This window comes from Suricata suricatta, chromosome 7 (assembly GCF_006229205.1).
Source record: "Suricata suricatta isolate VVHF042 chromosome 7, meerkat_22Aug2017_6uvM2_HiC, whole genome shotgun sequence".
In the NCBI taxonomy this organism is placed as follows: Eukaryota; Metazoa; Chordata; class Mammalia; order Carnivora; family Herpestidae; genus Suricata; species Suricata suricatta.
Window position 1 is genome coordinate 62213642 of NC_043706.1, and position 12887 is coordinate 62226528.

Genomic DNA, 12887 nt, shown 5'->3' on the forward strand with positions numbered 1-12887 from the left:
CTAATATAAGGCTAATTAAGATTCAGAGAATACACATCAATACCCAAGCATTTGTGTGAGGTATTAGGATGTCTGGAAATAATGGTGGTCAGGTATCACATGGACTAGTCTGTTTGTATATTTTATAGATGTTTAACCACCAAATTCCTTTAGTGTTCAAATGTAACCCATTATTTCTGTACATGTTAAAAAGACAGGCTATATATTTCCTCTCCCTAATTTCCCCCCTTTTTCTTCCTCTTATAATACCTCATATTAATCCCATTTAGGTAGAGTGTTTTTTAAATATTCATTAAATTAAATGAGGTTTATTTTGAGCATAATAATAGACACTGTTTGAGCTTTAAAACTTTGTGCTCTGGTTGTGAAAGAGGGAGAAAGACATTTTTCTCATATAGGAAAGTTGTTTAAAAGCTACGTGTTAGATTCAGGAGAATACTTCTATTATTACTAATTAATTCTGGAGTGTAGACAATTGGGAATGCAGGGAAACTACCTCTTTTTACCACCCAAACTGGCTACAACTCCATAAAATTGTGCTCTCTGTTAGGTCATTTTGTTCTATTTCTTACTGGTACTGGTGGTAATGAAGAGGTAAGATTTGGAAAAAAGAAAACAAAACTGGTAGCTAGCTTTTCTTCCTCATATGTTTGTATTTATTATTTGAGGATATGTTGAGAGTGATGACTTTTTCTAAGCCAATTTTGACTTTTAAGATACAAATTAAGCTGAATTGACTGAAAACTAAATTCTGATGATTGTATTTGTCAAATTAAATGTCAAAGCACAGGAAAATGTATCTTCTTTTCTTGTAACAGCTAAAAACAAAAAATAAAACTAAACTCTGCCTTCTAGAATACAGAATTCTATACATGGATATTTTTTATTTTTTTTCTTTCTGACATTCCGATGACATTGAGTATCACCAATTATTCCTGTATATGCTTTCCAACAAGAAAAACTCAGAATCCCTTCTCCATGCACTTAGATTCAAAAGATCTCAATAAGGACAAAGCCACAATTATTCATTCTTGACACATAAATGCCATGTACATCTGCCCTCTTTCTGTCTAAAGGGCTTTTGAAATACAAAGCCCTTTTGCTTTCACTTTGCCACTGTGGCTATAGACATGAGCAGGCTTCAGAAGAGGCTTGCCTCCAGGGTCCTCCACTGTGGCAAAATGGAGGTGTGCTCAGAGCTCATGAAACCAGTGAAATTGCCAATGCCAGCTCCTGTCAGCAGATCCAGAAACTGATCAAAGATGAGCTGATCATCTGGAAGACTGTGACTGTCCAACCTAGGGCTTGGTGCTGGAAAAATACTTTGGCCCACCAGAAAGGCAGTCATATGGGAATTGGTTAGAGAAAAGGTGCTGCCAAGGCTTGAATGCCTGACAAGGTAACCTGATAAAGAGGATGAGAATTCTCTACCAGCTGCTTGGAAGATACCGTGAATCTAAGAAGACTGCCTGTCACATGTATCACAGTCTATACTTGAAAATGAAGGGTAATGTGTTCAAAGACTAGCAGATTCTCTGGAACACATCCACAAGCTGAGGGCAGACAAGGCTCACAGGAAGCTTCTGGCTGACCAGGCTGAGGCCTGCATATCTAAGACCAAGGAAGCATGGAAGCACAGTGAGGAGCAGTCCCAGGCCAAGGAGGAAACCATCAAGACTCTGTCAAAGGAGGAAGAGACCAAGAAATAAAACTCCCTCTCTTTTGTCTCTACATAGTGGCCTCAGCAATTACACAGATCAGTTATTCAATAAAACAAGCATTCATCTGGAAAAAAAAAAAGAAAGAAATACAAAGCCCTTTTAATTCTTACGGTTTCAGGGGCGCTTGGCTGGCTCAGACAGTTAAGTGTCTAACTTCAGCTCAAGTCATGATCTTGCAGTTTGTGAATTTGAGCCCCGTGTTGGGCTCGGAACCTGTAACCTGCTTCGGATTCTGTGTCTCCCTCTCTCACTGCTCCTTCTCTGTTCTCTGTCTGTCTGTCTCTCTCTCTCTCTTTCTTAAAAGTAAATAAACACTTAAAAATTAATTCTTATGATTTCATATAGACAATCCCTATCAGGATCTGTAAATACCTTTTTCCACAGGAAGATGTTGGCAGATAACAGCAATAGTAATAGTGAGAAATTGAGGGGAACCTAGCAGGGAGGAGCTACTTGTGTTTGAGAACCTGGAAGATTTCTGTGTCTTACTATGTTCACACCCCAATTGATGAATGGATCTCCAGGAAGCTGATAAGGAGATGGTTTAGAAAATAGAGGTTCTCCAGCTTGAGTAAAGAATGCTATTCATGTTTTCCAATACTGTGGTCTCAGACCTTTGCCTTTCCCTTTCCTTTGCTCCTGTCTTTTTCCTATTTTGTCCTGGCCATGATCCTTCCATAGCTCTTCTTCCACTGCATACTGGGAAAGCCTAAACATTCATTTATTTAACAAGTATTAATTTGGTTTAACCATATGCTCTAAACAGTTGGATGATGAATATAGAATATTGAGTAAACCAAATGCTAGTTCACATGGAGTTTCTAATCCAGCAGTTAAGTTATATTCTGAACTAATAGTTATGTGTTTCATGAGGTGGAAGACTTTTTGCCAGAATTTCCTATAAGAGAAGATCCTCAGTAAGGTAAACAAGATTACACAGCCAGGGTTGAATATAGGAGGTAGGATATCAACCAGAGTGACAAAATGGAGGGGGCAGAGCTGAAAAGCTGTAAAGGGACTGGGTGAAAGGAGAAATTTTGTTGATGCTTGAAGTGAGAAGTTTTAAAAAGATGGACAAATATCTAAAGTGTTTTTTTGGAAAGCTATCTGCAATACACACTATATAAATCCCCTGGGTTTTTAAAGATAAAGAAAATAAAAGTAGTTGTTTTTAAAATTCAAGTTTTCTATATCGGGATTTACAATTGTGTTTGTGTTTGAGTAACAATTAAGATGAGTGCAGTGACTGAGAAAAATTAGAATACTAGTCCACATAAGGTAGAGTAAGGGGGCTGCCCCTTAGCACCCCCCCATCAACTCATCATCTCTTTCTGCCTTTATCTCTGGCTAGTAAATGTGTAGAACTTTGTTAAGCAATTGAAGTTAAATAATTATCAGCTTAATATGGATCGTGATAACTATCAGATGTATTATGAAAGTTTCATGGCAATTACAAAGCAAAGCCTTTAATAAATACAAAAAATAAAGACAAAAGAATCAAGGCTAACACTACAAAAATAATCAATTCATAAAGACAGTAAGGGAGGAAGAATGAAACAAAAGAACTACAAAACAATCAGAAAACAATGAACAAAATGTCAATTGGAAGTCTTTACCTATCAGTAATTACTCTAAATGTAAAGGTTTAAATTCTTCAACTAAAAAACATAAATGGCTAAATGGATTTAAAAACTCAGCTATTTTCTGCCTATAAGAGACTCAAATAAACTTTAAGGACACATATAGACTGAAAGTGAAGGGATGTAAAAGGGTATTCCATGAAAGTGGAAACCAAATGAGAGCAAGGGTATCTATGCTTAGATAAAATGGACTTTAAGTCAAAACTTCTGTCAAGAGACAAACAAGGTCATTGTATAATGATAAAGGGATCAGTTCATCAAGAGGCTATAGTTTAAATATATATGCACCCAATATTAGAGCATCTAAACATTTTCAACAATTATTTACAAATCTTAAGGCAGAAGTAGACAGCAATGTAATGATAGTGGGGGAAATCAGTACCCCAATTCAACAGTGGATAGATTATCCAGTTAGAAAATCAGTAAAGAAATAATGGACTTGAACTACATTTTAGACCAAATATACCTAACAGACATTTACAGAATATTCTATCCAACAAGCATCAGAATACATATTTTTCTCAAGTATACATGGAACATCCAGGAGAGATCATTTGTAAGGCTTTCATAAAACAAGTCCTAACAAATTTAAGAACACTGAAATCATATCAAGTGTCTTTTCTGACCACAAACTAGAAATTAATATCAGAGGAAAGCTGGAAAATCCATAAATATGTGGAAATTGAACAACGTGTTTCTGAACAACTAATGGGTCAAAGAAGAAATAAAAATAATCTTTAGATGAAAAACAACTTATGAGATGTGGCAAAAGCAGTTCTAAGAGGGGAGTTTATAGCAAAAATACCTACATTAAAAAAAGAAGGAAAATCTCAAATGAACAACCCAACCTTGCACATTAAGAAACTAGAGAAAGAAGAAACTAAAACTAAAGTTAGTAGAAGGAAGGAAATAATGAATATTAGAGCAGAAATAAATAGTAGCTAAAAAGACAATAGAAAAGATCAATGAAACTTGTTTTTTGAAAAGATAATTAAAATTGACAAAACTTTAGCTAGACTAAGCAAAAAGATGACTCAAATAAAATTATAAATGAAAGAGACATTATAACTGATATGACAGAAGTACAAGGAATCATAAGAGACTACTATGAGCAATTACATGCCAACAAATTAGATAACTTAGCATAAATGGGTAAATTCCTAGAAACATACAACTTACCAAGACTAATCATGAAGTAATAGACAATCTGAACAGACCTCCAATGAGCAAGGTGATTAAATCAGTAATGAAAAATCTCAGAGTAAATAAAAGCACAAGACCAGACAGCTTCACTGGTTAATTCTACCAAACATTGAAAGAATAATTACTACCAACCCTTCTCAAACTGTTCCAAAACATTTAAAATAAAGGAACACTTCCAAACTCATTAAATCCCTATTACTGAAGTCAGGTATGGAAACCATAAGAAAAGAAAATTACAGTCCAATATCCCTGTTGAAAATAGATGCAAAAATCCTCAACAAATTACTAGTCAGCCAAATTCAAGAGCACATTTAAAAGGATCACACACCATGATCAAGTGGGATTTATACCTGGGATGCAAGCATGGTTCAACATATGCAAATCAATAAATGTAATATACCACATAAAATGAGTCATTTTAATAGATGCAGAAAAAAGCATTTGATAATATCCTTTAATTATAAAAACTCTCAACATATTAGATTTTAAGGACTATACCTCCAAATAATTGAGGCCATATATGACAAGTCCACAGCTAACATCATATCCAGTGGTGAAAAGTTAAGATCAGGAACAAGACAAAGATTTCAATTTTCTCTGCCTCTACTGGAAGTCCTAGCCAGAGAATTTAGGCAAGGGAAAAAACAACAAACAAACTAGAAAACAAAACAAAAAATGAAGGACATCCAAATTGGAAAGGAAGAAATAAACCATCTTTGTTTGCAGATGACATGATCTTATATACAGAAAACCCTGAAGGTTTCATTGTTACAACTAATAAACAAATTCAGTAAAGGTACAGGATACAAAATCAACATATACAAATCCATTGTGTTTCTATACACTAACAACGAAAGAAAAATTAAGAAAGAAATCCCATTTGCAATGGCCTCCTAAACAATAAAATGCTTAGGAATACACTTGGTCAAGGATGTTAAAGACCTGAAAACTATAAGGCATTGATGAAAGAAGCTGAAGAAAACACAAGTAAATGGAAAGATAGCTCAAGTTCTTAGATTGCAAAAAATAATATTGTTAAAATGTCCATACTAACAAAGTATATATAATGCAGTCTCTATAAAAATTTCAATTTATTCTATTTTCCCCAGAAATAGAATAAAACTATCATAAAATATGTATGCAACCACAAAAGATACTGAATAGCCAAAGCAATCTTGAGAAAGAACAAAACTGGAGGCATCACACATCCTGATTTCAGACTCTATTACAAAGCTGCAGTAACAAAAACAGCATGGTGCTGGCATAAAAGCAGGCACATAAACTGGTGGAACAGAATAAACCCATGCACACACAGTCAATTAATCTTTGACAAAGGCACCAAGAACATACAGTTGGGAAAAGATGGTCTATTCAATAAAACTAGATATCTGCATAGAAAAGACTGAAACCGGACTGCTGTCTTAAACCACTCACAAAGATTAACTTCAAATGTGTTAAACATAAGACCTGAAACTGTAAAACTCCTAGAAGATAGCATAGGTGGTAAGATCCTTGACATTGGTCCTAGCAGTGATTTATGGAATCAGACAGCAAAAGCACAGGCAACAAAGGCCAAAATAAACAAGTGAGTTTACATCAAAGTAGAGAGCTTCTGCACAGCAAAGGAAACAATCAGCTAATTGAAAAAACAACCTATAGAATGGGAGAAAATATCCAAACCATATATCTGACAAAGGGTTGATGTCCAAAATATATTAAAAAACTCATACAATCCATTAGTGAAAAAGCAAATAATATAATTACAAAATAAGCAAAGGGCCTCTATAGACATTTTTCCAAAGAAAACATACAAATGGCCCGTAGGTACATGTAAAAGGTGTCCAACATCATCAACCATCAGGGAATTTGAAATAAAAACCACAGTGAGATATTACCTCACACCTGTTAGAATAGCTATCATCAAAAGACAAGAGATAACAAAAGTTGGTGAGGATGTGAAGAAAAGGGAACCCTTGTGCACTGTTAGTGGGAACCTAAATTGGTGCAGCCACGATGGAAAACAGTATGGAGTTTCCACACAGGAATATTATTCAGCTACAAAATAGAAGAAATTCTGCAATTTGTGCCAACATGGATGAATCTGGATGGCAATATGCTAAGTGAAATAAGCCAGACAGAGAAAGACAAATACTTTATGCTATCACCGACATGTGGCATCTTAAAACAAAAACCAAAACAAAAACTGATTTCTTAGGAATAGAAAACAATACAGAATGGTGGTGCCAGGGGCAGGATGAAGGGGAAAATGAGGAGATACAGATCAAAGAGTATGAACTTTGAAACTTTCAGTCAAAAAAATTAGTTCTGAAAATCTAATGTACAGCATGGTCACGATAGTCTATAATAATATAGTGTTGTATACTTGGAGGTTGCTGAGAGTAGATCTTAAGTGTTCTTACAACACACACCACAAAATATTAATTGACAATGTGGAGTAACGGATGTGTTAATCAGCTTGATCTTGTTAATCATTTCTCAATATATATGTATACCAAATTATCACATTGTATGCTTCAAATATATACAGTTCCATTTGTTGATTATTCCTCAATAACATTTGGATAAAAAGAAAAGAAATAAAAAACATGTATAAAAATGTTAAAGCAGCTTATGTTATTTGATGTTTGTAGTGGGATGGCTTTGCATAATCAGTGAGGCAAACAAATATTCATTTAACGATTTTCATTATAGTGTTCATAATAGTGAGAAATAAGAAACTCTAAAGTTCCAAACATAGGGTATTATTTTAATAAATTATGCAATATATGCATTATTATTTGCTAATTATGAATAAACATGTTATGAGAAATATTTAGGAAATAGAAATGTTTACTATAAAGGCTTTAAAGTGGTTAGAGCAGTACACAGAATTTTATGTTATTTATTATTCTAATCTTATATTTATAAAAATTATTGACCTTCAAAAAGTTTTTAAAAAGTAAAAGGAAATATAATAAAATTTTAATATCTGGAGTGAGTGGAATTAGGAGTGCTATATCTTTACATGCTATTTAATTTTAATATTTTAAAAATCACACACATTATTTGAATAATCAGGAAAAATAAGTGTTACAAACACTGTTCAGATTATAACAACACTCAGGAAAATCTGGCTTCCCTTAATATAGTATATCAGGAGCTATTACATTGCAGGTGTTTTTTGTTGTTGTCAATGTCAATACCTCATTTTTATTCTTCCACTGTTTTTCCTTTCTTCTGATATACTTCTATCCCTATTTATTTGGTCTTATTTTTGACATTTGAAAAAAATACATAACTCATCCCTTCAATTGTGTTTCTTTGACAATACATAAATTGTCATTTTTACCTCTTTCTTAGATAGCGTGACTTTGTTGCCTTTGTTTTAAGCTTTTCATTTATTCACTTTAGAGCATGTGTATTTCTTTTTTTAATTTTGTTTTTGGAGGGAGGATGTGGAACAATACTGGCCACATATTAGTAATTCAGAAATCTAAGAATGCAGAATATAAACTCAGGATTTACTGTATACTTTATGTTTAAGTAATTCTCCTAAGTTTATAACTAGGAGACATTTGGATTCAACCTATTCTTGGTTTTGCATCTTGCATACAAAAGTGAATCAGCTTAGGTTTGGCGAGGTGAGGTGATCAATTGGCCTGGGGTCTGAGACTTTGTTAACTGCTAAGATGTTTAGTGTTGCAGTGTTTCTTTTATATCAGATGCTCCTGTTCTTGCTTCCTCTGCAACTTCCCTTCCTAACCCATAAAAATGGTGTTACCTTTTAGTTCCCTAATACAAAACATATTATCATGCCATGAAGTCTCTTTGCAAGATGAGAGGATTATCATTTAACAGGCAAAATCTGAAAACAGACATATGTAATATCAGAACCAAATGCTAGAATGTAGGTTATATTTATCATCAACAAATTTATTGATGCTAATTATTTTAATACCAAATTATATAAGCATTTCTACTGTGATTGTGTCCATTTGACTATGACAAAAACTGAATTCCTCATTTCCCTACCCATCTCACAGAGCTGTCCCATCTAGCCTATTGAACAAGCCAGAAATCAGGTGTTCTTCCCCTCCCTCTCTGTCACACTTTTTATACAGTCTGCCACAAGGCACTGGCTGTGTTAATTCCCAGTGATCTCTTGAATCTATTCATTTCTCTACCTCCTTCATCGCTGCCCACGCTCCTTCCAATTCTAGCCCTATCACCTCCTAGGAGTTCCTGCAGAATCTCCAGATATTCACCTTCACTCCCAAGGTGGTTTTTGGCGAAATGCAGATCTTATCACTAGACTATTCTGCCAACAAATTCAGTGGCTGCCTTTGCTCTAAGGGTAAAGGGAAAATACTTAACACGGCCCTCAAGGCCTGTTCTGTTCATTTTTGTCTCACTCTATCCTTGCTTTTGCCAGCATTCAGGTTTCCAATCCTTGGTACTCACTGTGTCCCCCTCGCCTCCAGCATTGTGCATATGTTGTTTTCTTTGCCCAGGGTACATTTCCCACATCCTTTCCCTCTAAGGGACTCCCACTCAGTCTTCAGATCTTCATGTAATCTTTGCTTTCGTCCTGCCATGGGAAAAATATCACTATTCTCTGCTGTTATAGCTCTTTGCTCCTTGCCTTCCCAATAGGCTCACTATTGCCATTTTCCATTAATTTATGAGCTAGTTTGATTAATGTCTTGTTTCTATTTGACTGCAGGCCCTAGTTTTGCCCCTGGCATATAGAAGATGCTCAGTAACCTTTGGTGGAATGAGTAAATCAATGATCATGTGTTTAGTATTCCACAAGAAGTACATTTATGTTAGAGAGCCACATTTGCTTCTCCTGGTGCTTCTTTTTTTTGGAAGTGGTGATTTCCATAAAAATAGATATTTATCTTTTAATTTCAGGGAAATGTTGGAGAAAATCACACAACCATGTGGGCTGTTGAATCCCAAGGTGTGCACTATCCAAGCTCAGTTGGGTACTGAGTGACACTTGGTGATCCTTAGCACACGCTTGTGCAGCATCCTCTCCCGTTCCCCGCAGCTGCTCTTCCCCCTTCTCTTTAGCTTGCCGACTATGTCTGCATGGCCTTCTCAGCTGTGCATGTCTCCTTGGACAAAAGTGACTCTATAAAGTTTGAACTCCCTCCCTGTGCACCCATCTGCACTTGTTCCTGTTTTTACCCCCTTCTCTCCCATCCAGTACTAGTCTGTGCACTTGTGTCCTCAAGCCCGCACCTTCTCATTCCCTGAGCGTCTCCCTGGATCAGTTTATCAGTCTTTCTTTTGTTATTTTCACTGGCTTCAATCCCCAGTATACACATTTTATAAACATAAATGTTACACACAAAACATAATATATAAATACACCATAACAAACCCAGAAACTCCATTTTGTAAGATGTGAGAAAATTAGATGCACTTTATTCTAAAAGTTTCAACATTTGAATTTTGCTAAGAGCATCTTCACCAGTAGTGCCAGTAATATTTTCTCTCTCCTGAACCCTCCAGACTCTCTTCCCCACTCCACTATTCTTAGTCATTACCTTTATTTACTATCTTACAGAGAAAAATAGAAGCCAACAAAAGAAAACAGAGAAATTCTGCACTGTTCACCTGTCTGCATCTGACTCTGTGTACTCTGCCTACTTCCCAGTGAAGAGCTGTCCCTGCTCCTAGTTAAGACCAGTGCCCCTAACTTGTGCAAAAGATCCTATCTTTGCTTTTTTTAAGGACATAATTATTTTCTGAATAATTAATTTTTCCATTTTTTATTTATCCATAATCTGGGAAATATTTTTGACAATATCTCCCATCTTAAAAACAGCACAACAGTAAACTCTCTTAGCTGCATAGAAGGAGCTCTCACTGAGGCCATTGCTGACCTCTGCATTGCTAAATTCAATGCTCAATTCTCATTCATCCATGTCCTTGAACTATGAGTGGCATTTGACAGAGTTGATCACTTCCTCTTCCTTAAAATAGCTTCTTCACTTTCCTTGCAACATACTGCTTTCTGAGTTTTTCTCTTTCCTCTATTCATAGACTCCAGTGCGGGTTCCTCTCATCCCCCCAAACTCTCAACACCGTGGTGCCCTGCGGCTCCATCTGTGTATTTCTTTTCTTTGCCATCTACCATTGCACTGGTTGACCTCATCTAGTACTCTGGCTGAGGATAACATCTGTATGCCAGTGACTTCTAATTTTATATCTCATTCTCTCCCCTGAATTTCAGGTTTGGGCATTTGTTGACATACATAATTAGTAACTACACTTGGATGTCTAATAGCAATCTCAGACTGTATCTGGTGAAAGTCAGATCCTTGATTCCAGACCTCACTTCTTGAAACTTGTTTCTCCTCCAGTACTCATTTTTGCAAAAAACAATTCCGTTTTTCTCATTGTGCAGGCCAAAAGCCTTAGAGCTTTTCTTGCCTTCTATTTTTTTTTTTTTTTACATCTCACATATGATTCACCAATAAATCTTTTTGTCTAAACCTTTAAAACATGTTGACAGTCTGGGCCACTTTTGCTATTACTACCTATCATCTGAATTGTTATAACTTCATAAGTAGTCTCCTGCTTTTGTCCTTTCTCTCCTCACCCCAACACACACACACACACACACACACACACACACACACACACCATCTGATCTTCACAAAGCAACAAGAGATATTTTTGAAATACTTCTAAATATTACTGCTACAAAGATATGTACAACAAAATTTGCAGATAATAATAAAATGCACACAGAATGCTTTCAATTTTTACCAAAACCTGTAACTGCTTAGCATTTTCACACTGTTAAAACAACTTAGTTGTCAAAGTCTAGATAAGTTATACTAGTGATAAAAGTGATAGAGTCATTTAATGCGATGTCTTATGGTACTAGCAATTCCCAAATTATAGGCCACAGACCAATTCCATCAGAATCACTTAAGGGGCCTAAGGAAAAGATAGGTTTCTAAGACCCATTCCAGACTACTGAGCCAGAATCTCTAGGGTTTGGGAACTAAGAATGCATATTTATTTTTTGAAGTCTACAAAGTTTAAAAACCACAACCCTATACCATGTCCCAACAACTGTTAGCTTGTCTTTAAGTATGATAGTGTTAAGAAACTTCATCAGAGAGATCTTTTAAAAACGTAAGTTAAATACCATCACTCCTATGCTGCAAACCTCTCAAATGGCTTTCTGTAAAGTAAAAACCCAAGTTCTGAGGTTAGATGGTCTAGGTCCCTGCTACTTTATGGTCTCATTTCCTTCCACTGTCCCCGCCATCCATTCCGTTCCAGCCACACTAGTCTCTTTGCTGTATCTTGAACACCCTGAGCACAGCCTCAGCCAAGGACCTTTGTACTTGCTGATTTCCCTTCCCTGGAACACTCTTCCTCCAGATAACTTCTTGCCTTTACCTTTATTCTGCTGTTTTTTCAAATATCACTTCATCAGCAATGCCTTCATGACCAACAGATATAAAACAGCCCCCCTCCCACTCTATCCTTAGGGTATCCTGATTTCTCTTTTGCTGCTTTATTTTCCTTTGCAATATAGTATTTGTCCTAAGCTGCTCTCTTCTAGAAAGATTTACTTTTTTTCTTTTTTCTTTTAATGTTTATTCATTTATTTTGAGAGAGAGAGGGAGAGAGAGAGAGAGAGAGCGAGCATGAGAGGGGAAGGAACAGAGAGAGAGATAGAATCTCAAGCAGGCTCGAAGTGGGACTCGAACTCATAAACTGTGAGACCATGACCTGAGCTGAAATCAAGAATCAGATGCTCAACTGACTGAGCCACTCAGGCACCCCAGATTCATTTTTCTAAGAAAAAGAGAAAGGAGCTTTTTCGCAACGGGTTTGCCGCCAGAGCACAGGTGTTGTGAAAACCACCGCTAAACCTAAACCAAAATGGGAAAGGAAAAGACTCACATCAACATCGTTGTCATTGGACACATAGATTCCGGCAAGTCTACCCCTACCGGACATCTCATCTACAAATGTGGTGGGATCGACAAAAGAACTATCAAAAATTTTGAGAAGGAGGCTGCTGAGATGGGAAAGGGCTCCTTCAAGTATGCCTGGGTCTTGGATAAACTGAAAGCTGAATGTGAACGAGGTATCACCATTGATATCTCCTTGTGGAAATTTGAGACCAGCAAGTACTATGTGACCATCATTGATGCCCCGGGACACAGAGACTTCATCAAAAATATGATTACAGGCACATCTCAGGCTGACTGTGCTGTCCTGATTGTTGCTGCTGGTGTTGGTGAATTTGAAGCCGGTATCTCCAAGAATGGGCAGACCCGTGAGC

General features: G+C 36.3%; 2 pseudogenes; both read left to right on the top strand.

Moving 5' to 3' along the window:
* Positions 1 to 1130: 1130 nt before the first annotated feature.
* Positions 1131 to 1709, top strand: LOC115295914 (annotated as a pseudogene).
* A 10745-nt stretch (positions 1710 to 12454) lies between these two features.
* Positions 12455 to 12887, top strand: part of LOC115295257 — a 6247-nt pseudogene continuing 5814 nt past the window's right edge.